Source organism: Sciurus vulgaris (genome assembly GCF_902686455.1).
Source record: "Sciurus vulgaris genome assembly, chromosome: 11".
NCBI classification, from domain to species: Eukaryota; Metazoa; Chordata; class Mammalia; order Rodentia; family Sciuridae; genus Sciurus; species Sciurus vulgaris.
In genome coordinates, this window is record NC_136472.1 from 28,662,676 (window position 1) to 28,682,265 (window position 19,590).

The 19,590-nt window shown below is 60.2% G+C and overlaps 1 protein-coding gene across 2 annotated transcripts in view; it reads right to left on the minus strand.

Moving 5' to 3' along the window:
• Positions 1-19,590, minus strand: part of TSPAN18 (tetraspanin 18) — a 116,951-nt gene that overhangs the window by 46,767 nt on the left and 50,594 nt on the right. The window lies entirely within an intron of this gene.

A 19,590-nucleotide genomic window follows, 5' to 3' on the forward strand; every position in this document is an offset into this window, starting at 1 on the left:
GCCTCTTTGCAGACTAGGACCTCAGGCAGTCAAGTCCCAGAGCGCGGTCTCTCCATACTAAGCAGCTCGCTGGAGTTAACCTGGCTCTAGTGAGCCTGGGGACCGCAGGTGGGCACTCGGCACACAGGAGGTGCTCGGAGAGTGTCAGGAGGCGACAGGATGGGGGAGGGGCGGGGCGGAGCCTGGCTCGAGGGGCGCCTGTCCCTGGTCTCAGACTCACTGGGCTCCAAGTCCCCCCTGCCTTCTCAGCTCTTCTTGGTCACCGTGGACTGTGGGGGTGGCCTGACAAGGCCCTGGTCACCCTGCAGCCCAGGATGTTTGGTGCTGAGGCTGTGGGCTAGGCTTGTCCTCACGGGTCCTGCTACGCATGGCGTGTCCCTGGGCCCCACCGCTGCCGGGAGAGTGTCTGAGCCTGCGTGTCCCAGGCCCGTCCTCTCCGCTGTCCCTCGCTGCCTGCCCAGCTGGGGATGATCCTGAGGGTCGTGTCTCGAGACGCCCAGGGCTGCTGCCAGCAGGCAGGGAAGTCCAGCGACAACCAGGCAGCAGTGAGGGCCCAGCTGAGGGCTGGACGGCCTGTGTCCCCACCCTGGGGCCGCCGCCCACCTCTCAGAGCCTCGGGAAGCCCCAGAGCTGCCGAGAGGCCCGGGGAGGGTGCCAGGCTGCGCCCGCCCGTGGGGCTGCTGTGATCCAGGGGGCCGGCCGGGGGTGTCCAGGAAGCCCTGGCTGAGCCCCGGTCCCTCGTCCCTCCCGGCCTCGCGTTCCCTCTCTAACACCAGCGAGCTTCCAGCTGCAGTTCAGAGCAGGCAGGGCCCGAGGCGCCCGGCCTCCCTGTCGTCGTTGGCAGTTCACGTCAGAGCTGGCTCTGCGCTGCCGGAAGGCAGGTGAGTTTCCACCGAAGGAGGAGGAAAGGGCTTGGCTGGAGTCACTGACCAGGAAGGGACGTGACCGTGACCGTCCAGAAAGACAGGAGGCGAGTGGGGAGGGAGAGCTGCTGAAAGAGAACACGCACACATCTTTCCCCAAGTTCACATGGGGCTGCTCCAGAGTCACGGAGTCCTTGAACGTGAATATTCCCTCATTGGGAAAGCATTAATTGAGCACCTGCTGTGTGCCTGGGGCATCTCAGAAGAAGGAGCAGATCTGAATACTGGAGATGAGAGATGGCGCAAGAGGCAGTGACCACGTGAGCAGGGTCCTGGAGGCACTCAGGCATGGGACGGGCAGTCAAGACCATGAGCCCAGCTGCCCGCTGAGGCAGAGGGGAAATGAGACCAGAAGAGAAGCCAGAGCTGATGGTTAAGGTCCTTCGATGCCAGGAGAAGAATGGTGAACTTTATCCACAGGCAACAAGGAGCCACTGAAGGTCATAGAGCAGAGGTGTGCTTCAGGGGATTGAGAGCAGCAGGGAGCCAAGGCAGGTGGAGGAGGGAGGGGTGGCAGGGCCTGAAGTGGGCTGATGGAAGACAGGGAGGGCGCTGACTCCAGTGGGCAGAGCAGACAGACTGGGAGGGAGGTGGTGACAGGGTTTTGCCTCCCAGATCTGCCACTGCCACTAACTGCGAGGCTCGGTCAATCCTTTCACTTCCCTGAGCTTCAATGTCCTCCGGATGAAGTGGAAAAAATCAAGCCGCCTCACAGGGATTAGGATGTGTCCAGATCATCCCCTGGAAGCACCACGAAACCAGGGACCTTGCTTTCTTGTGCTTGACCATGACTTCTACTAACTAAGGCTGTCCTTCCCTCTCGAGGACTGAAGCTCAAGGTCAAATAAGTGGCTAGGATTGGCCACGCAGGCCTCAAATCACAGGAGAAGCAAGTTATGAGCAAATAAACCCGGGATGACTCAGAAGAGTCTCGATTTTAAAATATTGTTAAAGGAAAAGACTGTTTTATGACTTTTGCACGGTGCGCTTATTAAACCCAAGCTATAAATGCGAACTAATAAGTAAGATGAGTTAAGTTAATGAAAAAAAATCAACCTTCAGGATAGATCCATATTACCTAATGGCAGTCCATAAACATGAACATAAAATTTTAAAATACAAGAATGAATCGCAATGCCAGCAGCTCAGGGAACCCACAATTTCTCTGCCTGAAAAATAAAATCCATTGATTTTAGCAGGGTTCTCATTGCTCACGAGTGGGTCTTCAGGAAGTCATAAAGGAAGGAATTATCTCAGTTGTTTACTCACAGAGGATCATGTGCATTGAATTTAAATCGCCACCCATTCCTAATTAGTACCGACAAAATTAGAATCAAGGCTAGCAAAGCTGTTAAGGCCCCGGGAGTCTGGAGCTCAATCTTCTTGGTTTTCCAGATCCGGAACCGACTCAGGCAGAGTGACTTGCTTAAGGTCACACAGCCCCGGGAGGATCCAGGTCAGGACCAGGACTCCTGCACCCAGGAGGACGGTGTCCTGACCTGGTCACTGTAGCCTCTGGGTCCAGTCATTGAATCCAGCCCCAGCGAGGTGCCTGGAGGTGCCCAGGTGGCTCCTGCTCCCAGCTGCTGGGGAAAAGTAGCCTCCGCAGGAAAGGCCCTTGGAAGCAGAGCACAGCCCAGGCCGCAGGAGGGGAAGACGCAAGGTTTCAAGACAGGAGGGGACACTGCATTAGGAAGCGGTGAGCCCCTGGGCCAGCCCAGCCTGGCCAGCAGCTCCGGCAGAAAGGGGACACCCCGGGCCTCCTGTTCTCCTCTGACAGGGGTGCACCTGCTCCAGGCCAGGACAGTTCCTCCCAGGTGAGGCTGGATAGGGCGGGGCCCTTTAACTCAGCTAGTCCCCCCCATGCAGACCAAGGGCTTCCCAGGGCGCATGCGCACACCGGGTGTTGGTGTTCGGCTTCAGGCCGCACATGATTATGAAGCAGATGTTTAATTACTACCTGAGTGTAATTAATCAAGGCGATTAATACACAGCCCCGACCACAACATTACTTTGCAATTACACCGAACAGAAATATTTTATTGCCAAGGGTTTGCTAATTGCCCAGCCTCACCAGAGGACAGGTGTGACAGCCGGTTTTCCTCCTCTCCTCCCCCCTGCCCCGCCCTCTTCTTGACCTTCAAGGCTGATGTCCCCACCACACAGGGTGGGGAACCCCGGCAGGCTGCAGTCTGCTCCCCGAGGAGCCGCTTCTGCACCAGGTCAGTTTAAAAACGAACCCCAAGTCGCCCTTGCCCTCTCCTCTGGGCGCCCCACTTGGAGATGCACGTCCTCCCAGAAACAGAGCGGGCCGGGGAATGGGGGCGAGCTCCGCCCACCTGGAGTCCATGCCGGCCTTGCCAATGGCCAGCTGGTGATCCGTCCAGCCAATGGGGCCTCCGCTTCACAGACGGGTGATCGCAACGAAGTCGGGGTTCTAGAATTGAACGCTGTAGAATGCACGCGGGGCCGGCCCAGATGGAGGCCTCCGGGGTCCCCATCCAGGATTATTGCTCGTACTTTCCCGGAGACGGACCCTGCAGAAATTCCTCCCATCGGACACTTTCCCCAACTGCCGGATCCCGCTTCCTTCCCCTCCCCCAGCAGCTCAGTCCCATCCCCCTGGAAACATCTCCCGACATCATCCCTCCCTCTACCTGCCACCTCCATTGACCCTCCCTCCCCGCGTCCACACATGGTCTCCGGGCAGAGACAGTGGAGCTGGGGCCCTGCTACTCTCCTGCCCAACAACCTTCCATAGCTCACCACTGTCCATGCCTCAATCCTCCCTCTCTGGTCGTTAGGCCCTGAAAGGTCACTAACGCCAAGTCCCCTCTCCACACTGGGATGTCCCAGAGCACTTGACAAGCACCCCAGGGCCTGCTGTGCCTGTGCGCCCGACGAATGGACACCAGTGGGGGTGGAGGTGGGGAGGAGGCACCAGATGGGTGGGCATGGCAGAAGGAGAGGCATTCCCAGCAGAGACAGGCCAAGGCCAGGGTGCAGGGCCCCCTTGCGTGACAGCCGCCGGAGCCAATCACACTGTGTTCTGGGGAGAGACCAGGAGGTGGGCGGAGCCAGGCGGGGAGGGCAGGTGTCTGGGCTCAAGGAGACCAGGCAGGACTTCTTTCTCACTTTGGTGTTGCAAAGACCAAGGCTCATCCTGCAGACAGGAGGAAACCCAGGCTCCGCCAAACCCTGGGTGGGCAGCAGAAGCGGGGGCTGGCCCTGCTGGCGAACGGGAAGCCGGCTCTAGGGAGGCTGGCGGCGGGGCGGGGAGCAAGCCCCAGGACAAGGCTTCCACGGCCACGGCCCAGTCACTCCTGCTGGCCTGCAGCTCACTCCAGCTGTCTGCGACGAGCCCACCCCACCGAGGAGAGAAGCTTCCCTCCTCCCCCTGCACATGATCATGTCCCCACACGCGTGCATGCACACACACACACGCACACGCACATGCACACACAGCCAAGGCTGGGTTTGCATTGAAGCCTAAAGGTTAAAAGGTTAAGGATGCTAACCCAGCGGTAGGAAAACTTGGCTCTAGCCATAGCTCTGGGGAAGCTTGGCTGTGTGTCCTGGGGAAGGTTAAGTACCCTCTCTGGGCTTCCACTTTTTCCTCCTTAAAATGAAAGCAGTATCCAGTGATCCTCCCCGTGGATGGGTAAAGGTTAATTGAGGAGGAATCTGGAGCCGAAGTCCTGGGACTGGAATGACGTGTTCCCAGCATAAAGCCAGGTGGTTCTCGCTGGGACAAGAATCAGGGTTTCTGCCTTATACCACATTGGTGAGAGGCTGAATTTGAACGCTGGTCCCACCACTCACTATGTGACCTTGAACACCTTTTGTGAACCTGAGCCTCAGTTTTCTCATCTGTAAAATGGGGAGGGTAGTACCTCTCCTCAAGACGGAGATTGCCCAGCAGTGTCTGGGGCAGGACCATCTTCGGTAAGGGGAGTAAGTGCCGGTGTCATGACCACAGTGCCTCTGCGTGGAATGGGGGCTTCCCTGGGGAGACCCCAGCCATCCTCAGGCCACCAGAGACCTGGGAAGTGGCTCGTCCTCGTCCTGGTCCTCCCAGACCCCTGGCAGTCCATCCGTGGGGGGGACCGTTCCTGACCGCAGCCCAGTCACACCAGACAGAGTTGACAGCACTCCTCTGGGTAAACGTGGCCACTCTGGGGACCCCGGGACAAGGGGACTGCCACCTGGGACTCCAGCCCACCTGAAATGAGCCACCTCTGCACGCAGAATGTATCCACATCACTTGATAAATGACAATGGGGACGCTTTGACCATGAGGGACAAACACCTCTGGGGAAACCCAGCCTCGGCTGACCGGGGACAGCAGAGGAAGGAGGGAGAACAATGGCCTTCTCCTCTGTTGGCCCCGGGACGGGGTCATCAGGGGTCACGCAGCTGTCTCCGCACTTAGGGACAGCGCTCACGGTCTGATGCCATCCGTCCAACAGATGCCTTGGCCCTCTGTGCACTTGGCCCCAGGAGCCGCTGGCCACAGGACATCGGTGGGCCCTCTGTGGGAGGAGCCAGGAGGTCGGTGAGCCCGTGAGGGGCAGAGGGCTTCCCGCCAAGGCCCGTCAGAACCGCAGCTGGGACCTTCTCCAGAATTCCAGAGGAGGAGCTGCCAGGCGCGGGTGCCGCCACGCTGCGCCCTGGACCCCATCCTGAGTGGGGCACCCCTGGCAGCGTCCACCGCAGAGCTGCCTGGACGCAGGTGCCTGGGATGCGACGGCCCGCGCCCACCCGGCGAAGCGCAGGAGCCGCTGCCTGGGGCCGATGGGATGCAGGGTGCGCAGGCCGCCCTGTGCCCTGTGGGGACCAGGACACCAGGGGGCGGTCGGACCTCAGCCGGCTCACGTGCTCCGCCTCCTTCCACGCCTGACTGCAGTCCACCTGCTGCCTCTCTCCCCGGCGGCCAGGCCTTGGACACTGCGCTGCGGTCACAGGGCCGCCCCCAGCTGTCCCCACACCTCTCCTAAGAGCGCCCCCTGCAGGTGCCCCGTGGGGCGCTCCTCCCACCTCCTCCCACCACCTCCCGAAGCCCAGCCAAGGTCCAGGCGGAGAGCCGGGCTCAGGCTGAACATCTGCCCAGGGCCTTATGCAACTCCTGAGAGGCTGCACTTGACCTTGAACTCCGTTCCACCTGACTGCTGGGCCCCAGCACCTGCCTCCTACTAACAAAGGGGACTTGATGCAGCTGCAGGGACAGGGTGTCCCCACCGGCCACGTGGCACCGGGAGGCCACAGGGCTGGGAGGCAGCACTGGAGGGCAGGTGGGCGGGGACTCCCGGGGCCTCTTCCTGGGCACCAGGGTGGCCTCTTCCCCCTGGAGAGTCTGGGGCTCCCTCGTCTCAATGGCCTCATTGTGGCTGCTCCCGCCACCCTCCCCTCCCCAGTTCCTGTCACTGCAGACTATGGGCACGGCCAGGCAGTGACGCAGGAGCGGATGCTACCTGCTCGCTGTGTTTTTGAGCCTCTGCTGCTGGCCAAGCCCCAGGGCTCTGCAGCAGCAGGGCGGGGAGGGTGGCCTCACTGGGGCGCCAGCCTCCCTGGCCTTGGAGGCAGAGGGAGACCTGCTGGATCTGCCCATCCTTGTCAGGGAGAAGGCAGAAGTCCTGAGGGCCCCCGACTTGGGCAGAGAGGAGCCAGATGGGCACAGAACCCCCTCTGCCCCTGCCGTCCACCCCGGGGGCCTCTCCCGAGGTGCCTGCAGCCTCGCTGCCCGGCCTTCTCCTCACCTCCCTTTTATCCCTCGTGAGATCACTGTTGTTGTTATTATTATTATCCCCCCTTTTTTTGGTCTGGGGATTGAACCCAGGGGTGCTCTACCACCGAGCCACATCCCCAGCACTTTTCAATTTTTTAATTTAGAGACAGGGTCTCACTAAATTGCTCAGGGCCTCGCTATGTTGCTGAGGCTGGCTGTGTACTGTGATCCTCCTGCCTCAGCCTCCCGAGCCGTTGGATAACAGGTATGCACCTGGCATTATCCCCATTTTACAGAGAAAAAGGACCAAGGTTCAAGGAGGCAGCGAACCTTCAAGAAGCCTGACGCAGAATGGCCGTGGCCCCCGTTTCACTCAGGGGTCCTGCCCCGAGGAGCTGGAGACAGCTGAGGCATGCTACGTTCCTGTCGGCCTGGCTCGCAGCGGGGAAACACCTGCGATGCCACCAACATCACGTGGAGAAACAGGCGCGTGCGGCCCACTGATGCAGGGGAGCATCAACCAGCCGTCAGAAGGAAGGAGAGCAGATGGGAGCCACAGCAGGAGGAAGGCCAGAGGGACGGGAGGAGAGTTCGTGGGGGGCCTGGGGAAGGGCGCCAACCTCGGTGCCTTGTACCGGTGGACACGGTGGCTGCGTGACATGCCGCGTCCTAGATGCTACTGCGCTTCTTACTTTAAGACGACTGATTTCATGTTCTATAAATTTTACTTCAATCGTGAAGAAAAAGGCGCGGTAGCTCTCTGAAGGTCAGGAGCTGGGCGCGGGGAGCCCGATGCTCCCGGGTCTTTCTGATGCGGGGCCTGGGCCCTCGGCCCCTCCTCTTGGCCTGCTGCTCCACCTCCCGGCCTTTGCCAGGGAAGCCCTCTCTCCTCCTCTCTGCTGCCAAAATCCCGCCTGACCTTCCGGGGCCTTGGGGGAAAGCTGCCTCTGGATCTCCTGGGCATTGTCCTGGCGTGGAGCCCCTGGGTCCTGCGTGCTGTCCCCCACGGCAATGCCCAGGGCTCCCGCTGGAGATAGCCCCTCATGGAGCCCCCGCCGGCCTGAGTTAAATGACTTCAGTGCCCTGGAGTCTCAGCTCTGTGCTTGGCACACAGTAAGCGCTCAATAGTGGTTGTCAAGGGCTGGTTCACTCCTACAGAGGAGGGGCTCCTCAGGGGGTGGGACAGAGGCCCGAGGGCCAGCTGCCGGGACAGGCCCTTCCCAATGGGCAGGCAGCCATCTCCTCTGCTCAGTGGGATGGTGACAGCGAGTCTGTCCCTCCTGGGGGCGGCCTGTGCCTGTCACGCGCCTCTGGAGAAGCCCCACGCGGGTGCCGAGCAGGACCCTGGTGGGGCTCCAGCTGGATGCGGGAGCCACAGGCAGGTCTTTCACCTCCCTGGGCCTCAGGGTCCCCCTGTCCATGGTGGGGTAGAGGGGCGCCCCGTGAAGTGCCTGCCCCACAGTCAGACCCACCAACAGCACAGACGTCATTCTCTCCATTGACGGTGCCGCGACGCGGTGACGGAGGCCCAGGAAGGCGCAGCAGCACCTACGCGGGTCACGGCGTCCCCAAACTGACGCTCGACACCAGGAACAGCCTCTGCTGCCTGGGAGACGGGCCCTGGCTCTGGCGCTGGCGGTGGCTCGGCCGGCTGGGCGGAAATGGCTGTCCCACCTGCCCACCTCTCCGCCAGCTGTCCACGGGCAGCATCTCGCCAGATTCACAGCGGCTCCAAGAACAGAGATCTGGGAACGGAAGGCCGCGGTGAGCAAGGAGCGCCTCCGTTTCCTGGCCAGCTCCAGGCTCCTGTCCACACCCCGTCCCCACCCACCTGACAGACTCCCATCCATCCTTCAAGTCACGTTACCTCCATGCGAGTCTCCCCGGAGTCAGGCGGCCCTGTTGTGCGATCTCCCGCTACGTGTTCTTCATCTCGGCCAGCTCTGTGAGGGCAGGACTGGGCCCGGGGGCTCTGCAGGGTCCTCCACAGTGACCACAGTGGTATGTACATACCAGGCAGTCAAAACTCAGTGAATCAAGAATGAGTCTCTATGACATCTCCCATGTTGGCCACACGTACAACTCACCTGACTTTGAAGGCCCAGACAGGACTCCTTTCCATGTCCCCCTGTCCTGGTCAGTCCTCGGTAGAAGTCTGCGGGTCACAACCTCTGTAATAAGTGTCGCCGTGCATACTTCACGGGCTTAAACTAACGGATATGCAATAGAACATACACATCCCATCGTGGGGCGCTTTATAAGGGAATCCTGTACACTTAACGCACAGGTGTTACGGATAACGCAGACACCAGGCAGCGTCGACCTGTCAGTGCGTTTATGCGAAGATGATAAGAACTTCTCTTCACTCCAGGGAACAGAGAGAATCACCAATGTCCCTAATCTCTTCCCAGCTTGACTGCTGGTGATGGGACAAGCTAAGGGCGGGAGCCTGTCCTCTCTGAGTGACACCCGAAGCAGAGACAGGAAGCTTTGGGACCAGGGAAACACTACCCAGGTCCTTGACCTCTGAGACCTGGGACTGGTCCCCAAATACTAGCATCAGAGAAGCTCAAACCACAATGAGACACCACTACAGACCCGACAGTCGCTGAAACCCAACGGCTGGGGAGCAGCTACCACTCTGAATGCCACTGGCAGGGCCCTCGAACCTGCTCAGCTATATGACAGTGCCTGTGGAAGCTCGACCCATTTCTACTCCAGGTACGTACCCAAGATAAAAGCCCGTACGCACCCACAAAAGGACGTGGACCAGAATGTCCGCTGCAGCTTTAATCACAAGCACCCCAAATAGGAAACAATATGATGTTCATCCATGGAGAATGGAAATCGATCATCATATATTGATGCGATGGAATACTACACAGTAATAAAAAGGACCAGCCATGTGCAACAATATGAATGGATCACAAAAATGTTATGTTGAGCAAACAAAGAAAATCAGAGGAGGACAAGCCATATGATTCCACCTACAGGAAATTCAAGAACTGGCACGATTGCTTGGTGGCGATGGCAGCCAGGACAGAAGTCTCCTGGGGGAAAGGGGAGAAGCGGGTATTGACCGAGACGGGGCCCAGGAGAGCTTTCTGGGCTTGTGGGGTGGGGGTGTTCCATATTTTGATCTGAGTGGTGGTCACCAGCAGTATAAACACCATTGAGTGCCTCGGGTGACTCATGCACTCGACTGAATAGATGCTGCACCTAATCCAGAGTTAAAAACCACTAGGCCGCAGGGCAGAGCGGAGGGCACCTCCCTAGGGCTGCCAGCTCTATTGCTTCGTGATTCTCAGGGCTCAGGCATGACACCCAGTTCTCCTGCTGGAGTTCAGGGGATTCTGGGCTCCTGCCGCCTGGCGGATCCCGAGAGGCCCTTCCCTGGCTCTCTCTCCCCGCCTGATGCAAGACAGCCGGCCATCAGGGACCCCCGCCCCTCTGTAAACGGGGCTGTGCAGCCCGAGGAGACGTGGTTAGGAGAAGGCTCCCTGAGCCAGAGCCGAAATGGGAAGTGCATCCCGAGAGCCCGAGCGGCCACACCTTTGCAGGACAAGTACACGAGGCTGGGACAGGGGCGTCGTCTACGATTCAAAGTCGGCCCACGTGGTGCATTTCACAGGAGGAACCCGAGAGCAATTGTAGGGCAGTCATCCTGGGAAAGGGCAGCCCTGGCCTGACCCAGGAAGGCCCAGAGATTGCTGGCCTGGTCGCTCGTCCCTGAAGGACACCAAGGCAGTGCCTGCTGGGCAGCTTCTCAAAGGCAGGCACTGGATCTGGAGTCCGGAGCTCCATCCAAGGCCTGCTTCTGCCCAGGTTCCCCCCCCATGCCTCAGTTTCCTCACTGCACAACTAAAAGGCAGAGCAGATCCCATGTAGGAGATTCTACTTCTAGCCATTGATTGGCTCACAAAGTTTTATTTAAATGCCAGCACATCCCTTCCAGTTTAAAGCCTTATCTACAACTTCATAACAAACTAGGATAAAGTTCAAAACTATCATTCGGTCCTTGCTGACTTCTGCTGGAACCAGCGCCCCATCTCCCGCTACACCCCAGCCACAGTGTTCTTCTCTCCGTTCTGAAACACCGCAAACTCATTCCTGCCCCAGGACCTTTGCACACGCCATCCTTTCAATCGCAACTCTCTCATCAGTTCTGTATGGCTGGCTTCACCAGCTGAGGACACTGACCGGGAGGGGTTCCCTGGCAAGCCCTCTCCTGCTTGCTGTTGTTCAGCTGTTCTGTTTTGCCTTTTGGTTTTTGTTTCTTCAGTACTGGGGATCGAGACCAGGGGATTGCCACCATGGGGTTAGAGCTCCAGCTCTTTTTTTCATTTTTGAGACAGGTTCTCACTAAGGTGCCCGGGCTGGCCTTGAACTGGGCCTCCTGCCTCAGCCTCCTGTGGAGCATCCTGGGATCACTGATGTGCCACTGCGACCCGCTCGTTCCCCTCCCCCACTTCACACCACTAATGGCGACAAGTACTCACTTGATGAACGCAGAGCGACTTTGCTTCCTGTCCTATTGGAGCATAAGCTCCATGCAGGCTCTGCTGTCGCATCACCATGACACCGCTGACACGCACGCATAGGCCCTTGGCGACAGTTGGGCCTTTTGTGGTCCACCCAGGCACCCTCAGGCCCCGCTGCCCCAGGGGCTGAGGTAAGTTTCCCACAGGGGTCGGCAGGGTGGCGCTCGCCTGTAATCCCAGTGACCTGGGAGGCTGAGGCAGGAGGATCGCAAGTTCAAGGCCAGCCTGGGCGACTTAGCAAGACCCTGTCCCAAAGTGAGAAATAAAAAGGGCTGGGGACGCAGCTCAGTGGCAGAGCAGCCCTGGGTTCAATCCCCAGCACAAAGAAGAACAGTTCCCCAAAGGAAGAACCACGGTCCACCAGGGGTACCGAGGCAGGCGCAGCTTCTGCGTCCTTCCGTGATTCACTCACTGCCACCCCGGGACAGTCTCACGGGGAAACCGAGGCCGAGGTGGAGAGGAGGGTGCGTGATCACCTGCGGTGACCAGGAGCCCTGGGCTAGAGGTGGTGGCTCGTGCCACCAGCTGGCTGAGGATCGCAGGTGCCATCCGACCTCTCCAGCTCTGCTTTCCTACCCGCAAAGCCGGCCGACGAGCTGGCGTCTGAACTGCAGGTTGAGTCACGACCGGGCAGGATGATGAACGGGTGCGCCAAGCAGCCGGGGCTGGGCTGGTTGAAACGGAAACAGCCTGGGGTCTGCCGTGGCCCGGGAGGCGGCAGCGAGGGTGGGAGGACCAGCCTGGGGAGGCCCAGGCACCCAGGCCACTGCCCTCCTTTGAACTTGGGTTTTCTAATTTGCAAAATGAGAAGAATAATCCCTCACCCGGGGCTGTGAGGTGTGTTAGGGGATCATCTACAAAGAGGACTTCATTCTTTCCAAAGTACTATGCAAATGTCGTCCTTTGATGTCTCATGAAATCTAGTCCTAATTCTACCCACTCCCCGAAGAGGGAGTGCCAGGCGAGGTGGGTGGGGAGCCCAGGGCTGCCGGCCCCACGGGGACGCCCCTGGGAGCCTTCGGGGCCTCCCCGTGCAGGATGCGCTGTCTGCAGGTGCTCCTGTAGAGCAGAGCCCAGGTGACGTGGGGACAGGGCTCCGGGGAGGTCCTCGGCCACAGGCTCCAGTCTCGGCTCTGCCAGGGGCAGGGCAGCTACCTGGGTGTGGCCGCCAGGAGCCCGTGCACAGAAGGCAGCGTGCTTGGGAGGATGGCCCGGCCCGGACCACAGCCACATCCAGCCCTGCCCTCTGGCTGCTCACACCCCGCCTGAGCCCCTCAGTCCCTCACCACCTGCCCCCTCAGCCCCATGGCAGCCCAGTCCTGGCTCTGGGAAGCAAGTAGCCCAGATTATGGGACAGAGAAGGCGGAGGGTGGGCCCCGCGTGGGCACGGGTGGCTGGTGGAGAGACCCCTGTGGCAGAGGCTTTGGGTGGAGGAGGGAGGCGTCTGGAGGGAGACAGAAGGACGCAGCGCCCAGGGGCCTCTGGGAGGGACAGAGCTGGATGCAGAGACCCAGGGGGAGGCTGAGGCGACGTCATGGAGGGAGGCAGACGGCTCATTGGCTTGCCTCATCCCAGAGCGTGCCTGGGGGGGGCAAGGGAGGCGGCCTTGGCAGACAGGCCAGGGGCGGCTGGCAGGTGGCGTCCAAGCCACTCACCCTTGCATCTCGTCTGGTAAAACGAGAGCAGAAATGGCCTAGTACCTTCCATGGGCCGGTTCACAGACGGACGGTGCGGACCCCACGGGCAGGGGCGGGTGGGTGGCTTGGCTGGAGCAGGAGCACCTGTCCGGAGCCGGGACCCCTTCCCTTCAGGACACCTGCCTTTGCCATCAGGGCCGTCGAGTGTGGATGCGGCCCCACCCCTGATGTCACCCAATTGCAGATGCTGGACACGTCTCCAAGCCCTTTCCAGCAGCTCCTGTGTCAGCATTTGATTAAAGAGCTGGGTCCTCTGGCCTCGCCAGCGTGACCAGATATAACGTCACGCCCCCTGGCGCGGCTCCCCGAGGCTGCTGTGGAGGAGCAACCCGTCCACCACCTCACAGCTGTGTAAGTCAGGCGCCCCGGAAAGGGGCCTCGCGGCGCTAAGACCCAGGAGCTGGGGCATGTCTTCCCGCCTTTTCTAGATGCTAGTGGCCGACCGTGTTCTTGGCATGGCCCTGTCCTGCTCAAGGCCAGCAAGGGCCAGTCCAGTCTTCCGAAGCATCCCGGAAGCTCCTGCAGTCTAGCTTCCCATGGCCTCTCCGAGGGGCCCAGGTGACTAGGATGGCACCTGTGCGTTCCGGGACAATCCCCGCCCCAGGTCCCTGGCCGACTCCACCAACAGTCCCGTTAGCCGCCTCAGAACCTGTAGACGGCCCGACTCACGATGGGGCTCCAGCCCTGCACACCCCACGCCCTCTCCCCCGCAGGCTGAAACGCGTTTAACCCGCTCGGCGCGGTGCAGGCAGGGCCCACCAAGCATGCTGGCTGGCTCTGCCCAGCATCCAGAGCACAGGGCGACGTCGCAGCCCAGGAGAAGCTCGACGTTCAAAGTGGGGTCTGTGCCGAGAGTTCAGCACTTGTACGCCGCCGGACGGTCAGAAGACCCCGCTGGGCAAGCTGCCGGACGGTCTGCACTCTCAGGTGGGACTAGCGTGTGGCATCTCTGGGGCCATCGTTCTGCAGACCCACCACCAGGTGCTCATCAGTCGTACAGTGGACACACTCGGGGGCCACTGCCCATCGGGAAATCACAGAGTGGCCACGGGAAGGGCTGAGCCGGGGGCGCGTGGTCAGGGCGGGACTGCGGAGTGCTGTCCCTGTGGACTCAGCGCTGGCCAGGCCGGCCTACGCAGCCAAGCCTCCAGACCCCCAGGAGCGAGAGCAGCTCGGGAAGTAAGAGTCCAGCTCAGCTCCAGAGGACCACGCTGGCAGCCCGGCCGGCGTGCTGGGCTCCTACAGGTTGCATCCTGCCCCCCGCCTCCCTTCTCCTGATGAACTGCCTGGTGACCCTGGTCCCGGTGCCATGCCTGTGCACTCTCGCAAGGGGCTGGGAGCTTCGCAGGCTGCAGCCACACCATGGGGTCCTGCTGAGCCCCTCAGCTCCCCTCCCCTGCCCTCGGGGTGGCCCTTAGCCAACGTCTGTGGTGTGGAGGGTGGAAGCTCAGCACTCAAGTTGAGGCAAACACAGAGATGCCGCGAAAACCCCCGAGCGGCTGTCTGCAGGACTGTTCTTGGCATGGCCGCCTGGCTTGCTTCCTGCCCTGCCCCGCCCTGCCTTGCCCGCCCTCAGGGAGCGCATCCTTGGTGAGGGCTTTGTCCACAAAGGCTTGCTTTGGGTGCCTCTGGATTATTATTCCACTGAATGGCAATCCTTTGAAGCGAGAGCTGTGATCATTCCCATTTCTCAGATGAGGAAACTGAGTCGGAAATATTCAGCAATCCATCCGAGTTGTCGGGAGAGCAAGCAGTCGGGTGGGGTGTGACCCCATGGGCCCACCCCGAGCTCCGTGCCTCACCTCCTCCTCTGAGCACCCACCAGCCGCAGGCAGGAGGCCTCGGGCAAGGGCGCGGGAGGGCAGCAGGAACTCCTGCTGGGCCTCAGGTTTCCTCCAAGCACAGCAAGAAAAGGCACGTCACCTGCCAACCAGGAGCCGGGACAGGCAGTGAGATCTGGAGCCCTGGCCATCTTCCCCGGGGGGCTGCTGCTTCTCCCTGGAAGACCCACCAGGCTCTCTCCCTGGGAACCGGCACAGAGCCCCCGGCACAGGCGGGGACTTGCTTCCTAAGCTGAGAGCAGCGGCTCTGGGGCTGGAAGGAGCAATGGGACCTTAGCCAGGCCGTCTGGGTGCCAGGAGGGGGGAAGCTGGTGGCCCCACACCGTCCGCCCCGCCCAGCACACCCAGGCCACTGGTAAGGGAGAGACCATCTCAGGATTCCTGCTCGAGTTTAAGCCTTGGAAACAAAAGCTGATCCCAGGGCCTCCTGGTGGCTGAGCAGAGGGGCCAGCAACAATGAAATGACCCCCACAACGGCCTCCATAAACTTGGCCCAGTGTCCTTCGCCTACCCAGCAGGCTCCCTTTGGTGGCCAGGCAGCAGGGTTAATTGCAGGGGCGGAGGGGTCTGTTCCCTGCACGTCCCCAGGCCCCAGGCCCCCAGGGAACTTTCAGGAGGGAAGGACGAGGCCCAGGTGAGGTGTGTAGGCAGGAGGTGCTGGCAGCTTCCCCTCTGGCTTGGCCCCTGGCTCCCGGGCTTCCTGGCCAGGCCACCTTCTGGTTTATGGTGACTCCCAACAGGGGAGCTCTTGGAGGTGGGATTGTCTGTCTTCCATCCTCACCTAGCACAGAAAGTAAAGAGTGGCTGGCCGAGGGCTGAGGGGCGGCTGGGAAAGCCTTGGCCCCAAGGCAGCCAGGGTCCCAGCAGAGAGGAGAGCCGCCCCTTGCCACATGCTGCTCAGGGCCTGGGGCTCGGTTTCTGATCATCACCCCAACCCAAGAAGGTGGCCTGTCCTCGTGCTTTACAGATGCTGGAAAGTCAGCATTTTTTGTTGTTGTTTTTGTGGTGCTGGGGATTGAACCCAGGGCCTTGTGCTTGCGAGGCAGGCGCTCTACCAACTGAGCAGCCCCGAAAGTCAGCATTTTTGAAGCCAGGCGCATGAGTCCACCCAGGCCCTGCTCTGTTCCCTGACTCCAGGACAGCTGGCCCAGGGGGACACAAGCGGCAGGCTGCGGCAGGAGGGCAGGCGTCCCGGAGGAGGTGTCTTCCAAATGTGGAGGCAGGCAGAAAGGGAGAGAGGGCGTTTTGGGTAGAGGGCAGCAGGACGCCAAGGCTGAGGGAGGGAGCGCGTGTGGCGCAGGGAACAGCCTCGCCTGAGGGGCGTCCGAGGGGCGTCGGTGGGGAGCGCAGTGCCCAGGATTTCAGGACATGCAGACCCGTCCTCTGGAGACCTCAGTGAAGACTGGCAGTGACAGCCACCCAGGCAGCGTCCCCGAGAGGGAGTGAAGAAGCCAGAGAGAGATTCTTCCCCCTGGGGACAGGGCGGTTTGGGGAAAGGACCGGCCTGTCCCAGGCTTATCGACATGGGGAGAGGAGCTCGGGGTTGGGAAGGCCCCTGGGGGCTGGGGGTGGGCTCTGAGGGTCCTAGGTAAAGCTGGGCAGGGGAGGGTCAAAAATAGGGGCACTGAGGACAAAGACCAGCCGGCCTTCCCTCAGGAGGAAAACCGACAGGGACCAGGCGTCCACCTGGGCGGTGCGGGTGTCGTGCAGGAGGCTGGATCCGTGGACATGGGTGAGGAGGTCAGGGTGTGGGGTGGAGAGGACGGGAAGAGGCGCTGCCCGCAGGACCGGACGCCAGCCTGGTGGAGTCCTCGGGCTCTCCCCTCCTCCCTCACCTGATGCAGAAGTATGAGGGTGCCTGTCACCAGGTGTCACCGAAGATGACAGTGACGTGGTTTGAGTGCTCGGCCAGCACCTGCCAGACACTCAGCGGGGAGCGTGGTGGGCTCCTCCTCTCTCCCCACCCCATCCTCTGCGGTTGGGGGCCCTCGAAAGCTGAGCCGTGCCCGCCAAGTCCAAGGCTGGCTCTCGCTCTGCCGAGGCGCCCTGATGCTGGTTAGCAGCCTCAAGCAGGCGTTGGTCTGTTTGCTGGCTACAGACACTGGAAGGCCAGTTCCAGGAGGGCAGAGATCCTGTCCCGTTTCCCCAGCACATGGAGAACTGCTCAGTGCAAATTGGACACAGCATCTGGGGACAGATGAAGGAGTGAGGGGGTGGGGGAGTGGCCCCGACACCCGGCCTACCCGGGCTTCTCCAGCAGGACCGGGACGGAGCCAGGGCTGTAACCAGTGCCCTGATGTCTGGCTCCTTGGACGAGCTTATTCAAAGTCAGGTCCTGGGTTCCCCTGGGGCTTGGGCGGGTGGTGGGGGCTAGAAAACACTAGAGAGCAGCTGCAAGGACACTTGTCAGCTCCAGTGTACTGCGAAGTCCCGACACTGGGGTGGTGGGGGGCACGTCTTTTGTCTGAGTCTGGAGCTCTGCGCACATGTTACGTTTCTATTGGTTCCCGAGGCACGAGACAGCCTTCCGACAGGTCTGCCGGGGTGGGACGTAGGGATTCCCTGAGGACCGCTCCTGCTTCCCTGCTTCCCATCCTAAGCCTGAGTTGGAGGCCCGGGCCCAGCCTACGGCAGCTCCCCTGGCCTAACCCAGCAACGGCCAGGTGGTGTTTCTAAAAACTGTGAATTAGGTCTGCAGTGTTTAGCAACTAGGAAACAACTCCTTAAACTTTTGAGTTTCTAACTTCTTTTCGAGCATATCACAAGATCCGAAAATACTGAGGCTGAAAAATAACTCCTCACTTTACATGGAGCCCTTGTTGGAGTTGGCCACATACAACCGTCCTCCCTGATAGTTGCTCAAGTGAGCCAGAGCTTGTATCTCCATAGAAACCCCCGGGCTAGTGTTTACAGTATTTTATACACAATTGCCAAAAACTCAAAGCCATCGAGATGGCCTTCAATGCACTAATGGTTGTACAAACATTTGTACAATGAAATATTATTCAGCGATGAAAAGAGATGAGCTAGCCACAGGAAAAGACACGGAGGACCCTTCAAGGCGTATTGCATAGGGAGGGAGACCTGTGTGCAATCCCAATCGCAGCACATCTTGGAGAAAGCAGAACTATGGGAGGCGGGAAAAGACCCGGGCAGCCGAGGGCCTGGGGAAGAGAGGGAGGAGCCAGGAAGTGAGCCGGAGGGTGTTCAGAGCCGAGGAGTGTTCTGCGCCACCCGGTGACAGGGAACGCGTGTCGTTGCACGTTTGGAATAGACGACAGGAGGAAGGAAGCCTAACGTAGACTGGGCTTCAGTTCACAACAACGCCTCAGTCGTAGCTCACACCAGGTGCCTGAGCAGCACGCGCCTGCAATCCCAGCTACTCAGGGGCCCGAGGCAGGAGGATTGCAGGTCCAAGGCCAGCCCAGCACCTCCTCAAGACCCCGTCTCAAAATAAAAAACGAAAAGGGCCGGGATGTGGCTCCATAGCAGTGGCCCTGGCTTCCCCTCCCCAGTGCAGAGAAAGAAAAAAAGTTCAGTTGTGACAAATGTACCACGATAATGTAAGACGTTAACAACGGTGTATTTACCTTAGTTCTGCTGTACCCAGGGTGCCACAATAGCAAGGAAGCGAAGGAGGAGGGACTGGGGAGGTCGCCATGGCGGCGTTTGAGAACACTGGTTTTTTTAAACCTAAAACTACTCTACAAATTAGTCACTAGACTTTAAAAACAAACATATTGTAATTTTTAAAAGTGGTTTACAACAAGGCCCTGGGTTCGATTCCCCGCACCACCAAAAAAAAAAAAAAAAAGTGGTTTACAGTGCAGAGACTGGATGGGGCAGGACCAGTGTGGAAATGGGGAGGGGTCAGAGTGGAGATGGGGAGGGGCCAGAGTGGAGATGGGGAGGGGCCAGAGTGAAGGTGGGGAGGGGCCAGAGTGAAGGTGGGGAGGGCCAGAGTGGAGGTGGGGAGGGGCCAGAGTGGAGATGGGGAGGGGCCAGAGTGGAAGTGGGTGGGACTAGAGTGCGGGGGAGGAACCATTACTAGTTGTCCAGGTAGCCTAGTGGTGGCTTTGGTGAGTTTGGGACTGGGGAGGAGAAGGGGGTTCAGTCCTTCTCTGTAGGAAACATGGACAGGATCCGGGATGGGCTGGTTGTCCCAGGCAGTGCAGGAAGGGGAGAGTCACGGATTCCCTGCCAGTGGCCTTGGGCAGTGGGTAAACTGAGGGTCCCCGCACACTGTAGCCAGGCTAGAGACGCGAACGGAGTGCGGGTGAGGGAAGCCACTAAGTCCATCAGGTGCCTGTAGGACAGCCAGATACTGGGGCTGCGGGTCTGGAGCGTAGGCAAGAGATCTAGCTTGAAATTCAGGAACTTCATCACATCAGCAGCGGTGGAAGCCACGGAGCTGGCCTAGGGCCCCTGCCTCAGCGCTGACAGCTTTGTAATTAGCACAGTGACACCGCTCTGCACAAGCCCCTACAGATGAAGAAACTGAGTCTCAGAGCAGTCGGGGACATTGCCAACCATCCTTCGGCCTGGCGAGGGCAGAGTGCTCTCCAGGCTGTCCCTTGTTCCCTTGGTGGGCACCGTCCCTCACTGGCCTTCTCCTGGGCATCTGGCCCTGCACCCGGCTGCTCCTCCCAAGCACGTGTGCACATCCTGGACCAAAAGATGTCCACTGCCTGTTGCAAAATGTGGGACCTCTCTCCAGAGGCACTGACACCCCGAGTGGCTTGGCACGCCATGGTTCACGCCGTGGCCTACAGTCTATCCTGGGCTCAGGTGGAGATGACAGAAACAGCCCTCTCCTTCCGGGCAGAGGTCCTGGCACACCGCTCAGCACAGGAAAGCAGCCAC